The sequence below is a fragment of the Vicugna pacos genome, chromosome 8 (genome assembly GCF_048564905.1).
Source record: "Vicugna pacos chromosome 8, VicPac4, whole genome shotgun sequence".
NCBI lineage: Eukaryota > Metazoa > Chordata > Mammalia > Artiodactyla > Camelidae > Vicugna > Vicugna pacos.
The window spans coordinates 63,350,373-63,366,220 of record NC_132994.1 but is presented as its reverse complement, the minus strand read 5'-3'; the positions used below and the strand labels follow the sequence as shown (position 1 = coordinate 63,366,220).

General features: G+C 39.0%; 1 protein-coding gene and 1 pseudogene across 1 annotated transcript in view; both read right to left on the bottom strand.

The window, feature by feature from the left end:
- SASH1 (SAM and SH3 domain containing 1) overlaps positions 1-15,848 on the bottom strand; it is a 284,505-nt gene that overhangs the window by 177,984 nt on the left and 90,673 nt on the right. The gene's annotated exons all lie outside the window — the stretch shown is intronic.
- LOC140697899 (large ribosomal subunit protein eL43-like) lies at positions 12,652-12,923 on the bottom strand (annotated as a pseudogene).

Below are 15,848 nucleotides of genomic sequence, written 5' to 3'. Positions count from 1 at the left end.
AACTCTGTCCTCTGAAGTAATTCACAATCTCCCTGGCTCTCAGAATCCTTAATGCTAAAATAAAGGGGGTAAAAAGAGATACTTGAGGTTGCTTCCATTTCTAATGTTCTGTAATACTATGAGTGTGTGTTTCAGTATAGGAATTGTCTTAGGGAATAAGGAATAAGGAAATAGGAGATGCTAAAGATCTGGGGAGGAGGAAATAGCTTTCTTGCTTAGTGGAAGTTATTTATATAATGGATGGGTTAAGCCATCTGGAAGGTGGCTTATAAGATGTGGCTTATGCATGAATTCTTGATGAGACTAGAGTGTTCCTCAATTCTCCATCTAGAAGTTAAGCAGTATCTTCATGAAGGTGGCAATGGAACGTGACTGATATAAAGAAAATTATAAATGCAAATTGGTACAAGGTTCGGAAATTTGGCAGGATGCATCAAAATCCATAAAAATATTCATATCCTCTGATCCAGTATTTAGATTCCTGGGAATTTATTCTGGTAAATTATTGGAAAGAAATCAGAAGCTCTGTGCTCAGAGGCTTATTACTGCATTTTTTTTTATCATATTGAAAATTTAGAAAGAAGCTTTATATTCCACAAGAGAAGAATGGTCAAATAAATGATGATTTTTGAAGGAATAGTATCTACTGATTAAAATGTTAATATAAAGAACATGTAACACCATGAGAAAATACCCTCTGTATAAAAAACTTAACTCAGAGAAATCAGGGGTGTATATATACAAAGGTGAGAGGAGGACCTGCAAATTTTATACACCAATGTTTGCAACAGAGCAGAAGCTCAGTAAGTATTTTTTGAACACATATATAAATAAATGTAAAATAAAAACTGGCCATGCATTGGGATGGTGGGACTTTGAATTAAATTGTCTTTGAATAATTTTCTACGCTATTATTATGTTGTTTAATGATAAGCACAGCTAAAGTTAATGCTAATAGCTAATATTCATTGTGTTTACTGTGTATACATCTGACCCTATAGATTATATATAGAGAGAATTCTTTTGGGGGGACAGGTAATTAGGTTTATTTATTTATTTACTAACGGAAGTACTGGGGATTGAACCCAGGACTGCATGCATGCTAAGCAGTCACCCTACACTGAGCTATACCCTCCTCTGATATATTTTGTAATGTTGCCTATTCACCACCTTCCAAAACATGCCTGCTACTGTTCCACCTCCAGAGTCAAGCCTTCATGGAGCCAGATTCAATGCCAGCCAGACACTTGACTGACTGACTGACTGAATACCTCAGTGGATGAGAGTGGCAGAGATCAAAGCACAGGATACCAGCACCTTAGACGGCAAGGTCTCTGATGTACTGGGTAGGCAGGAATTCTCAGCACTCACTTAAAGTCCTAGACTTTTAGATTCTCCATGTAAAGAACTGTAAGAATTGAAAGGATTGAGTTCCTGAAGCTGAGAGACAAAGAAAGGGTTTTTCTCAAAACCCTGTCTCAGAAAGCATAAACTTTTTGATTACTACTGATCACTCTTGAATGCCTCACTGTTAAACAACAGAATGTGCTGCAAAAGGTTTACATGTTGTTGAATTTACAAAAAGGAACTGGAGTGCACGACGGTCAGTTTTTAAGGAATGGAACCTGAGAGCATCCAGCATCCAAAAAAAGCAAGCAGGAGCTGCTGGGAGTCCTATTTTAAAGGTTTTCTCCATATTTCCTCAAAACTCCTTAATAATAATAATAAATATTCAGGGACCACCTCTTTTGATCCACCCACAGTGTTTAACTTTCCTGGTTTTGCAGGTTTGATGATAAACACGGTGTCACAGATTAACAAGAGCTCTTTATTGGGCTGAATTTTATCGCTGGCTCATGCACACCCAGGTTCTGTGGAGGCCCTTGGAATTGCTTGTCTGCATCCAAGAGAAGCATTTAGCCTTTGGTCAGCAACACAAGCAATTTCACCCTTGATTTTCTTTGGACACAGTGTCTAACCTCTTTACTATTCATCTCCAGCTTTTCCACGAAGAGACACTATTTTTGAAGTTGCTCTGTGCCGTTGGCTATTTCTCATGATTCCTTCCCTTTCCAGCTGATTCAGAGTGGAGTGCAGGCAGCCAGGTGCCATGTCTGATCACTATTCTACTCCTCCAGGCACAAACGGCAGTGTTTCTAAAGCACAGCAATCCCGGGGGTTCTATTTCAGGAGCTCGTGTGACATAAAAAGCCTCACTTTGATCATTCGCTCTTGCTTATACTCAAGATACACCCCTCTCCCCCTAATATAATCCCCGACTGTGCCAGGGCTTGGCCACCTTCGCAAAGCAATAGTTAATACTCCCTGCATCATCTCAACATATGGTGGCCGGTGTCTCCCAGAAATATCTAAAACTTATGAAAGAAAACCAGCAAAACACTTCATAAACCAATGGTGTCAAACGCCACTCATTCTCCTGGTCTATAAAATAAAATATCTAACTTTCAGTGTCTATGAGAAAAAAATTTGAGAGTCCAAATGCACACTGCCCAGCAGTTCCTGAGAGCTTTCTTCTAATCGTAGATGTGTTCTGGGCAAGCCAGTTAATCTGGGCACCATGCCCTGCGGTGGGCCGTGTGCTGCTCCATGTCACTGACAGCAGGACATATATCTATGCTCTGCACCCACTTAATTTGTCCCTGGCTGGAATACATGAACTTTTATTTGTGCTATTATCATCATATCCTGTCTAGACTGAAAACAGCTACAGAGCAGCTCTCTTCATATACGGCAAATTAAAAATAAAGAGGCCGGTCTGCCCCGCACAGCCTCCACTGGGGATGCTGGTGGGTTTCCAGTCAGCCTCTCCCATCCAAAACGCAAAAAACACAGGGAAGACCGTGGAAGCTGCCTCCAACTGGAAAAACCTAGATAAGAGCAAACTTGACGTTCAGTAGTAAACATGGTGATCTGACTCCAGTAATCTTATATTTTAAGTAAATCCTTTGGGAAAATAATGAAAGTTTTAAATCAGGTTAGGCAGCAGTAATGTTCAGACTCTATTTTGATTCTAGTTTGAAAACATTGATGTGCCAGGAAATCAGTGAGCAAAAGAATTCCTGTATCCTCAGCGTTGTGAGGGAGAAGAGTCCACTGAGCCAGAGCACAGGATTCTTGAAAGCAGAAACGTTCAGGGGTGTGGCAGGTTAGTCCTATTTCTGAGATTTTGACAGGCCAAGAAAGCCCCCACAGCCAAGGTAAGAAAATCCTTTAAACTTAAAATATCTTGAATTTATATAAAACTGGTCAATTAATGGGGTTACTTGCATCAGAAACAAAGAAAGGAAGAAACAAATGAAACCTGTCCATTTAAGGATTCATCAAAGGGTCACATAGATTTTGACTCTTCAAGTTCAACCTTTATCCAGTATTCTCTTAAGTCTCACTTTCTTCAATTATAAAATGAGGTTAATGAAAATATCTATGGCTTTTTTTTTTAAATTGAAGTATAGTCAGTTTACAATGTGTCAATTTCTGGTGTACAGCATAATGTTTCAGTCACACATGAGCACACATATGTTCATTTTCATATTCTTTTTCATTATAGATTACTACAAGATATTGAATGTAGTTCCTTGGGCTATACAGAAGAAACTTGTATATCTATTTTATACATAATAGTTATTAGTATGACATAGTATTGATTAGAGGAATAAATGAGATAGTTTGCAAAAAGAACTTGACACTAGGAGTGGCATATAGTAGATGATCAATAAAAATATATTCGCTACTTTTATTGTTGTTATGTGGAAAAGCAGTCAATACTCTATCTCCCTGGCTTAAAGGGAGCACTGAATAAATGATAATAGTGGTTATTAAAGTTTTATTTCAATTCTGTTTAATACTAATGATGAAGAGTAACTCACTTTATCCCTTGGATGTTTGCAGCTCACTCACTGCTGTAAAAAAAATCATTTCTACTATTTTTCATTAACAGACTTGGGGCTTAGGAGAGAGTAAGTTATTCTAACTCCATCTTCTTTCTTTTCCTCCTCTTGAGTTAAGGACACAGTAATGAAATTGGGTGGAGAAGAAAGGAAGAAATAAAAAGACATCTATTTCCAAAATTTGTATGAGGGCCTAAAATGAAAACGTATGCCATTGATTAGAGGAAAATGACCATGAATGTCTTAGAAATAACCCCTAGACTCAGGCACAAAATAATACACTCAGCGGGCTCGGTAAATTCCTCATTATCATATAAATTGTTTTCAAGTCTGATCTAATAGGATATGATTAATAATTGGAATTTGCTTTCTTCCAAGAAGCTGAATGATTGAAGGAACCCATACAATTTAAAAGATTGTTCCTCAACTGATCAAATAAGTGTTTTCTGCTCTGTTTTGTATAAACAACAGTATTCTAATTAGCGTGCAGGGTCCTCATGGATGCTAAGTGAGGAGGTGGAGGTGGCTGTGGTCTTGGCATTGCATGTGTTCCCTGCAGGAAGTGGGGCTGCATCTACTCACCATATGGCTTATAAAATGAGAATTGCAAAAATTACGGCTGCTTGGGGACAGAACTTCCGAATCTGTGTTGTTCATCCTCTGATTCGAATACCTGCTAGACTCCAAGGACTGCTTGAGCTACTTCCCAGCCCTTTTCACTTCCTCTTTGGACCATTTCTGAGAAGCACAAGCTAATTTCTGGTGTAAATTTAATGCAACCTGAATTGTTTATGAAAATCTGGACAGGAAAATGCTGAGCTTATGCTCAAGGTAATTTTCAGAGGAACAAGGTTTCCTTGTTCAAGTTGCCCAAAATTCAAAGGTATGCAAAGGGGAGGGAAGGACTGGCAAGTCAAGGGACATAAAACCAGTAAAATAAGGCCTTTGAGTTAACACGATGTGTTCTAGCCAGCTGACACAATTACAGCTCTTTCTTCTCTGCCAGAAGGAGCAGGTAGCAGTTTCTAATTCCACTGCCCACCCTAACTCAGGCATGCAGCCGCACGCACACAGCCACTGCGAGGCCCCTGTCAATTAGAAGCAACATTAAAATGACATCCCATCTGCTCTACAAATGTCGATGAGCTCGCGCCACCTGTTGAGGGGTTGAAGGGACAGTAGAAGGGTAAAGAGTCTTGACACAGGTTTGTATATTTATACAGACAAAGAGCCACTTCATTCAGTGCCTTCCCTCTCCTCCCGCCCTCCACTCCTCTTCTTTGCCAGAAATCTTTCAAATAGTTTTGTGGTGGTATTTTGCACCCAGAAGAGTGTTAGTTGTATTTAAATACCAAGCCCTGAGAATCACAGGACCTTGGAAAACACGTGCTAAACCTCAAAGAGTAGGGAAAAAAAAAAACAACCCTAACAGATTTAAGTTATTCTTGAACCAAATTCCACACGCATTCACAAATAAGCATGGAGAAAAACTGCAGCCAAGAGGTTTAAATTGGCACAAAGATGAATTTTCCCAGTCAGGGAGAATCTAAGACACTGGAGAGAGTATAGAGATTATTCAAGCTCTTTTTAAAAGATCTGGACACTAGGAGAGTATGTCAGAATCAGGGTGTCACGTCGGCTCACGTGAGCCCCCGTCCAGCCTTTGCTAATGTAGTTTTCTCACAATATCTAAGTCTAGCTTTGGGGTTTGGCTCAAATGGTATCTCTTTCCTCTGCCACAAATTTCCATGACCCGGGTTTTGGTTTTGCTTTTTTTTGTTTTTTTTTTCCCTTCTTTGGGGCAGGAGGGCGGGGGAGGCGGTTTTCCCGATTATCATTTGGAGTGTCTCTCCTCAATCACTCCATACCTCACTGGATCTCTGTCTGCTGCTGACACTTAACCTGTCCTTCAAGACATAATCAAACGCTGCCCCCTACCCCCGGGATGGTTTTTTTGGCCCTCTCCCCAACAAGAACCTCCTGCTCCTCTTCCATCATCCCAGAAAAATAACCTGCAAATGCCACTCTCACAGCACTTAACCCACTGCATTTTTATTTTATTTCATTTCATTATTATTTTCAGATACTCTATCTTCTTTTTTTTTAATTGACGTAAAGTTGATGTATAATATTATGTATGTTTCATGGTGACCGGACAATCAAATACATTATGAAATGATCACCATGAAAAGTCCAGTAAACAACACGCAGCATTTTAATTGTTAATTTGCTTCAATGTCTCTTCAATTAGACTGTGAACTGCCTGAGGGCAGGAACGCCATCGTTTTTTCCTTTTGTTGTTCTTAGTGCCTAGCACCGTGCCTGGACAGAAGAGATTCTCAGTAAAGAGTAAAACAATATTCCACACTTACGGGGCACTTCCGACATGCCAGGCACTGTTTTCAGCATGTTCGTGTAGACTATCTCCTCAGGTTTTTTGAAATCACTTAGATAATGACTATAAAGGGATATCCAAAGCCTGGGACAGAGTAAATGGTGAATAAACCAGCAAATCTTCCTTCATGAGTTATTTAATTCTTAGAACATACTTTGTAAGTGGTGCTGCTACTCATTTTAAAGACGAAGAAATGGATATTTATAAAGGTTAAGAAGCTCACCTAAGGTCACTCACTCAGCTTAAGTGCCAGAGTTTTGTTTTATTTTAATGTCACCTTGTGAGCTCTGACTCACCCAGCAGGCCGGCGAGGTCACCAGTCCAACATTTACAACTGACCTCCATACCCTAAGCCTTTTAATACAAGGGCGGAGGAACAATTCTTTTCCTCCTATTAACATGAGCGCCAGTCTACCAATGGCATGAGAATAACTGCATTTCTTCTGACGGCATCCCAGCCTGATGTACACGCTCTGGCTGTCCTGAGGAATGATCATTTGCCAGTCTGTTCTGGCCAACTGGCAGGGCCAGTGCAGGAGCAATTTGGGTGGAAGTGGGTGGAGGCGGGAAATACGAAACACTGGTATAACTGAGATTAACTAAGGTCTTGATTCTGATCCTAGAGTAAATAAGCTAGTGTGGGCAAGCCCTCTGCATGACCTTCAGCTCCATGGATATATAAGCAAAGGAGCTTTCTGTGACTCACAGCGGGCACAGCCAGCAGGCCACAGCCTGGCCTCTGCTACCGCAAAGGCAAGAGAGTCTTGCAGAGTCCACCTCAGAAGACCCCATCACTCATTTTTCATCATAACAACCTTCAGTTCTCACTCACCATTCCACGTTCTCTCTTTGTCAAGTTAGCATAACTACAAACACCAGACCATTTCTGATGGGGCCACATAGAGTGGGAGACTCTTAGAGGCTGAAAAGACACAATTCCATTTTCCAAATACAAGAAACTGGAGAGCAAGAAAGAAAAGCAGAAAATATTTTTTAAAAGCTACTGAGTTCTGGTAAGCACTCATATAATACAAGAAAGCGTTTTGCCTGGGGCCCATTATAGAGTAAGTTCTCAGATATGCCATGTTGTTAGCCATTATGCATTTTTGCTTTTTAACCTTTTTTTTTAAAAAAAAAAACTGTGGTAAAATGCCATTATTATATTTTGTACAAGGTGCAATACACAAACACAAAAACACATGCACGCGTGTGTGCCCATACACAAACACACAAGACACTAGAGAGAGAGAAATACAGAGGAACTAAGAGATTAGGAACCCAGAGAAAAAGACAGGATACTGTGGTTTGCTGCACGACTTGCTTATCCCCAGGCTAAATCTCTAAGCCTTGAGGCCGTGTCTCTCTCTTGAGTTTTATCCTCATATTATCACAGAAATTCTGGAATCATATCTCCTCCTCAGTGCTCTGCACATCTTGAGCAATCAGAGTCAGCTGGGTTATTTCAGGGAAAATTAAATAAAATATATTTGTTGAATAAACATTAATGAAAAAGTCATCACACCTGGAGCCAAGTGACCACTTAAACCAAATTCTACCAGCCAAGTGATTTACTTTCCACCAAAATAAAATAAAGCCAAGTTAAGGTGACTAAGAGGCTGAGTAAAAATTCTAATTACTTAATTTAAAAAAGCAGCTACCCATTAGCAACATGAAGGAGGCGTGACAGGTTATTCTGGGAGGGCCGGATTCTCAGGACAAACCATACATCCTCTTTTGAAGCCTAAGAATCAGCATGAGTAGTAGAGAACTAAACACAACAGGACGCTTGAAAATATTGAGGCAGCCATGGAACCTGGTTCACAACTATCCTCTTCCAGGAAGATACCATTTATTTAATGAGTCTGACAGCTTGGTATACAGTAAGCTCTTTTAAGGCAGGGCTGCCAGCTTCCTCTCCAGCTGCCTATGAAGTTTGTGCTGAGAATGAGGCAAGTGGCCAGTTCTCTGGGGCACTCAAGGATGACGAAGACACTGTCATCACACATGCTTAAAAACACCAACGCCTGGTCATCTTGCCCATATCTACTGTGCACACTGCACCAAATAAATCCCAGAGGTACTGACCAAATACTGTGGCCAGGATGAATTTCTCCCAATCCTTGGGTGCAGCTGGTTTCTGAGACTCAGTGGGTTAACTATTTGTGATGCCATTGAATGGACCCAGACTAGCCCCACATTGCCTTCTTTTAGGACAGTAGCACAAAAGGGTATAAATGCTAATTCAAAGGCTACGCCCAATGGTGATGTCCATCATTTAGGCACCATAGAGAACCCAGACTAAGACATACTCTTTCTCCTACCTTGGAACACTATTTAAAGTTTAAATAACCTTTAACCTGTATCAAATAGGTAAACAAGATTATACTGTATAGTACAGGGAAATATATACAAGATCTTGTGGTAGTTCACAGCGAAAACAAAAAATGTGCCAATGAATATATATATGTTCATGTATAACTGAAAAATTGTGCTGTACACTGGAACTTGACACAACATTGTAAAATGACTATAACTCAGTAAAAAAAATGTTAAAAAAAAAACCCAAAACTTTAACCTGCATTAGAACCTTCTGGAGGGTTCCCAGAGTGTCTGATTTAGTAGGTCTGGGCCAGGCCTGAGAATTTGCATTTCTGACAAGTTCTCAAGCAGTGTCAATGTTGCATGTTTACATCAACATCTGCTTGGATAACATTTTCCACTTCTATTTCTTTAAACTTGACACATGATGGAATCTTCTGAATTCAGTAACTGCTGGATGATTCCAGAGGAAAAGAGAGAGTAACAGCGAAGCTAATGATGTTTCACTTTTACAGAGGTCAGATATTCGGCAACCTCAAGGATCTGCAAATAGTTGCAAACTCAGAAGTAAGATAAGCAGGCCTTCAATTTGTTAAAACAGACCTGTAAAAAAATTATGGTACTCTGTAGTGGGTGACAGCATAGAGAACCCTTTAGGTCTGAGTGTAAAACAAGCCAATACACATTGCAAGATCACGACAAAAGAAATACGAAGGCAGAAGCATCAGACTATATTATCTGGAGGGGCAAAATGTCCTATTTGACCAGGTAGTAGCCCCTGTGGTCATCAGTACATTATAAGCAAAGCACAGTCATCAATTTCCCCCAAATATTGAGGCTCCTTCTACAACAATCCCCTCCCACTGCTGCCCCAGCATCAAATAAAATATGCAACAGAGGATAAGGAATTCTGGATGTGAGAGTGCAAAACGACGTGTAGCTCAGCTTGGGACACATGAGAACTGTCACTGGTGGAAGTGGTTCTGAGGGGGCTTCTGGGTGATACGTTCCCCGGCCTGGCTCTCCCGGGAGAAGAAGGGATGGAGGAGAAAATCTGACTTGACTCAGGCCTGAGGGGACCTGTCTGTGTTTCCAGGTGGAGGAGGCTGTGAAAACGGAGGGGAAAGACTCAATGAAGGGCTGTAAATACTGGTGGCGATAGACACCTCTCCTAAGTCAACGAGGTCAAAGATCCCCTGCAGAGACCTCTGAGGGACTGAAATAATAGCTGCTTTTGAAAGGGCCACAAAGTACGGAAGCAGCGGCACAGAGAAGTGGCAGCAGTGATGTTCCTTGACAATCAAGGAGAGGCTTCCCAGACCCAACTGGAGGCTGGAACCCTGGGGCTTAGAGACCAGTGACCCTGGTGGGTCAGAGCTTGTGCTGGTCCATCCGCATCAGCCCCTCTAGATCATCTCTGCCCTCTTTGCCATCTTTCCCCTGGGAGGCTGACACCTGGTTCTCTGGCTTCCTTTGGGCTGGGTCAACGGTAGAGGGTAAGAGAGTGGGAAGAGGGAGAAGGAGGGGGGGATGTCTGTGTCTGTCTGTGTCCACCAGTGCCTACTCCTGTCAGGGTTTCAGCAGTTGCTACCTTCCTCTGAGCCTGGAGCTCGGCAGAGGTGAGCCCATTTCCAAGGTTATGGTCTTTGATTTAACAATTGTTTTCTCCAGTTTTTCCTTCAAGCTTCAAGGCGGCATGGGCTTGCTAGACTCTGGTGCTTCTCCATCCCTGTGCTTTAATCCTGCCCACACCTCTGTGTAGCAGTGCTTCAGTCAACTCTTGTCAAACCCTTTCAGTCAGCCTGATGTTTACTGCCTGGACCCTGACCGGAATAGAGACTAAGGTCAAAGCTTCCACGGACTGGGTGTGAGTTTTGGTGAGCTCCCAACTGTAAGCTGAGGAACAAATGAAATCATCAGCCATCGAGGGGAGCCCTGCAGCAATAGGTAATGAAAGTAAAGGACTTGAGGAAATCAGCCTCAGCTCAGAAATGTCAAGGAGAAAATGACTCCAGAACAATTACCAAAAGTATAGAAGCAGGCGTTAAACGGCCGAATACATTCTGAAGAAATGTCCATTCAGAAACGGATCAGTATAGAACATAGGAGTTATTTTAAGAAAGCTTCCTACAAGTCATGAATTTTTAAAGCTAGGGCTTGAAAGAACAATACTAAAAGTATTGAAAAGATTTGAGGGATAGTCTGAGTACTGGTAGATTTAGAAAGGAATAGAGTAGGGTGCCATGTCCTGTTATTTAAAACAGGTTTTTTTTTGAAATAGAATTCACATTAAATACAATTTACCCATTTAAAGTGTACAATTTAATGTATTTGCGCGCTTTCACAGGGTTGTAAAACCATCACGACAGCCTAATTTTAGAACATTTTCATGCCCCTGAAAAGAAACTTTGTACCTGTGAGCAGTTAGTCCCTATTCCCTCCCTCCCTGCCTCACCTCAAGCCCTAAGCACCACCAACCCACTTTACGTCTCCATCAATATGCCAATTGAGGCTATTCTACATAAACGGAATCATACAGTAAGTGGTGTTTTGTGACCGACTTCTTTCACTTAGCAACATGTTGTAGTGTATATCAGTACTTCATTTCTTTTATTTCTAAACAATATTTCATTGTATGGACATATACATATTATTTATTCATTCATCAGTTGATGTACACTTGTTGCTTCCATTTGTAAAAAAGTAAATAATGTTGCTATGAATATTCATGTACAAGTTTTTGTGTGTACATGTGTTTTCATTTCTCTTGGGTATATTCCTAAGAGTGATATTGTTGAGTCATATGGTAATTCTGTTTAACTTTGAGGAACTGCCAAACTGTTTTTCTAAAGCAGCTGTACCAACTGAGCATTGTGAGTTTTTCAACTTTGTTCTTTTTTTTTTTTTAGAATTGTTTGGGCTATTCTGGGTCCCATTACACGGCTTATGCTGAAAATGTAGATGACTTTGGGGAGTACTTCCATCTGATAAATATTGTGTCCTGATGTAAGAACAAGGGATGTTTTTCCACTTAATTAGATCTTGAATTTCTTTTAACAATGTTTTGTGGTGTCCAGTGTATAAATCTTTCACTCCTTTTGTTAAATTTATACCTAAGTATTTTTTTCTTTTTAATGCTATTGAAAATTCATTTTCAGAATGTTTATTGTTAGTGTATGGAAATATATTGATCTTATATCCTGCAAACTTGCTGAATTCATTTATTATTTAATAGTTTTTTTTAGTGGATTTCATAAGATTTTTATGCACAAAATCACGTGATCTACAAATAGAGGTAGTTTTGCTTTTTCCTTTTCAATGTGCATGGCTTTTATTTCATTTTCTTGCATAATTACCCTGGCTGGAAGTTTTAGTAAAATGTTAAATAGAACTGAATATCCTTTTTTTTCTTCCCTGATCTAAGGGGAAAAGCATTCATTCTTTTACCATTAGGTATGATGAGTTTTTGTTTTGTTTTGTTTTATTTTGTTTCGTTGTTTTTTGTAGATGCCTTGTATTAGGTTGAGGAAGTTCCCTTCTAGTCTTAGAATGTTGAGCAAATTTTTTTTTAAATCACAAAAGGTTGCTAAATTTTGTCAGATGCATTTTCTGTGTCTACTGAGATGATTATATGGTCTTTGTCTTTTATTCTACTAATATGATATATTAATTGACTTTGAATGGTAAACCAACCTTGCATTCCTGAGATAAACCCCATTTGATCATGGTATAGGAATCTTTCTATATGTTGCTGGATTCAGTTTGTTAGTATTCATTCTTTCTGATTGTTTTGAGTTTAATTTTCTCTTCTTTTTCTAGTTCCTTAAGGTGGAAGATTTGGTTATTGATTTTAGATCCCTCCTCCTCTTCTTCCTCCACTCCTCCTCCTCTTCTCACTCCTCCATCTTCTATCTCCCCCTCTCTTCTCCTTTTCCTTCTTCTCCTTCTTCTTCCTCTTCTTCCTATTCTTCTGTTCCTTCTTCTTTTAGTTACATAAATTAACTCATTTATTATGGGTTAGCAATGTTTCTACTGGTTTTTCAATTCCTTCAGGCTTCAGCTGATGAATTTTACTGTGATGGTAGAAGTGGTATTGTAGGTTCAGGCACCACCAGCTACTGTGTTCTTGCAGGAACTAGAGTGCCAAATCCCCACAGCTCATCTCTTGATCTTTGTTTTGACATAGAAAATGCAAGTGCACTTAGAATGCAGGCTGATACCAATTTTCTTTACCAATTTCCCAAGGAGGAACCATAACAGGTCCTGTATCTACTGATGATTCTGTCCATGCATTTAGCCATGTTATTGTACACTAGGTCTGAATCCAGAGAGCTTTTCTTCTTTTTTAATATAGGCACTGTACAGCTATACATTGCCCTTTAAGCACTGCTTTAGCTGCATTCCATAAGTTTTGATATGTTGTATTCTTCTTTTATTTCATTCAAAACATTTTCTAATTTTTCTTGCAATTTCTTCTTTGACCCCCCTGGTTATTTAGAAGTGTGTTGTTTAATTTTCCTATATTTGTGAATTTCCCAAATTTCCTTCCATTATTTCCATGATGGTCAGAAAACATACTTGTATGATTTCAATATTTTTATATTGAGTCTTATTTTATGAATTAGCATATGGCACATCCTAGAGAATGTTCCAGTTGTGTTGAGATAAATGTGTAGTCTGCTGCTGTGGGATGAACAAGGTTTTTATTTCTTAATCAAGTTTAAAGTACAGTAGTGCTTGGAATCAAAAACATTTTTATCTTTACCATATTCATAGTCAAATTGGGAGAAGAAGAATAATAGCACTCATTTGTTACTATATATATATATTTAGGTATAGACTGTTTCTCCTGCAGCATGGGGATGTATCATATGACTCTAAGAATAAGGCTGTATGAAGTAATAGAAGCACTATAGATGTAAGATTTTCCATCCTGCATTTCTGACACAATATCGAGACAAATCCTGGAAAATTAGAAAACAAGATTCTATGATCCAAAATTACCCTTTAATATTAAAATAGTAGGCACATTACTTAATTTCTCTAGCTCTCACCCTGATCATCATTATTAGCCAAGAACATAAGATGCTATCTTAAGGGTCTTGCAAAAATTAAATGATGAATTTTTTAATTAAATAAGAAATGACTTGAAAATGCCCTAGCACAGTGTTTGGCACATAATAATCTTACATGAGTTGTTTTCAGATAGAGATGCTATTTAGATACCAAATGTTAGTTAGATTTTGGATGTAGAATTGCTATCATCAGTAATAAAGAACAGTTTACCAGCTATTTTTCTTCCCTCAAGTAAGAAATACAGGGCATCCTTCCTTGCAGTGCTTTAAGTTTCTCAAAACTCTGACCTGATCTTGTTTCCTTGCTCTAAATGAGAGGAACAGACTATCTTGTTTTCTTGCTCTAAATGAAAGGAACAGGGAGGCAAAGAGTTTTGTTTTTTTAAACTAGATCCTTGAAACTTATTCTAGGTTACCTTAAAATGTTGTACCACTTGGTGAGGATGTTATAGAAGGAAATGGCATCTGATAGACACAAGAAGGTAGAACTAGATAACCTTTACATCCTTCCAACCTTGAGTCTGCTGAGATAGACAATAGAGGTTATGAAAATGAGTATGAGCATGAAATCATCTTGTGAATCTGATCATACTAATGAAAAAAGGACACAGTAATCAATTTATTTCTTGGAACTATATGAAGGTTTTTAGCCTTTCATATTCAGTTTACTAAATCATTTCTGACAGTATGTTATGGTAATGTAGTCATAGCAAAGGGTTAATTCATTTCTACCCAAAAGCAATTTACTACCTCTCAAGTGGAGAATAAGAACTACAATGTGTTGCTAAACTGATATGCATGCATCAATGGAAACAGCCCCTAGGAACTTAGAGTTTAATTTCCTCCTCAACATCTTGACATTCCCTGCTCCTAAAAATCTCCACTCAAATATGGGGCAGGGTGGGGAGGATGGGACAGGCACCTTGTAAATTTACTCTGATTTAGGAGTTGAGACTTTGTAACTAAAGGTTAACATCCTGAATTCATGTCTTGCTTCTTGTGCCCTCCCAATTTAGCTTGTCCTTTTAAACCAAACGCTTAAGTTTCTATAATTCTCAGGCATAAAACTCTAGGGAGCTTAAATGACTTAAAGGATATCAGGATGTATAATTCTTGTAGAACCAATCAATGCTGAAAAATAAATACCTAAAGTCTAAATTATGAAAAAGACATCTTTATAATGTCATCTGGCCCCACAAAATATCATTAAGCTTCCTGGATTTGGCCATAGTTTAACATTCACACATCCTCATAAAACCATTCTCTAGAATGAAGGACAGGGTGGTTCATTTTCTTTCCTGATGTCCCCCCAAACCTTCAACAGCATCTAGGATCCAGTGAATGCTCAATGGGTATTTGTTGAATGAATTCCCTCCTTTAACACATAAACAATTATCTATAGTTATGAAATATTTTCAATGCTTGCAAAACGTTCTGTATGTTTTATTTATGAACTACTAATGAAGTTCAACTCAGTGGTTCTCTGATAGCAAATTTATAGACTTATTTAAAGCGGGAAATTGACAAATAAGAAATTTTGGTAAACTGCTTCAAGTCAACAATTCATTGTGTTTTCTTTTAACGAATGCCATTTCCTTTAAAATGTGTAAATTATAGCCATGAACTAATTTTTATTGAAGGTGGTGGTGCTGTGTTACACTGATGTTTCAATAGGGTAACCAGATAAAATACAAATAATTTTTTAATATATGTATGTCCCAAATATTGCATGGGGCATCCATATACTAAAAAATTGTTCATTGTCTATCTGAAGTTCAAATTTAACAGAACAGTGTCCATCTTTAATTTTTTTCCTGCTAAATTTGACAACGTTAGCTTCAAAGTAAATATCATGACTCTCATCTTACAGTGTTGTCACAATCAAATAAAAGTTGCTTAATAAATAAAACCAGAACTGACTGTCTCCAAACACAATGTCTTTAATCTAAGCTATTTTATCGTCATTTTCTTAGGAAAAAAACAAACCAAGGAAGAAAACAGCTCCCTGAGTGACGGCAGTGGTGTGACTCTCCACGGGGCCTCTCCTTTGTAGTTCCCTGAAGTCAGCAGTGGCTCCCTGGGGCAGTGCTGCACCAGGGCCCAGAGTCCTACCCTCTGTGATGGCTGAATCCTATTTCATGTTACAGGCCC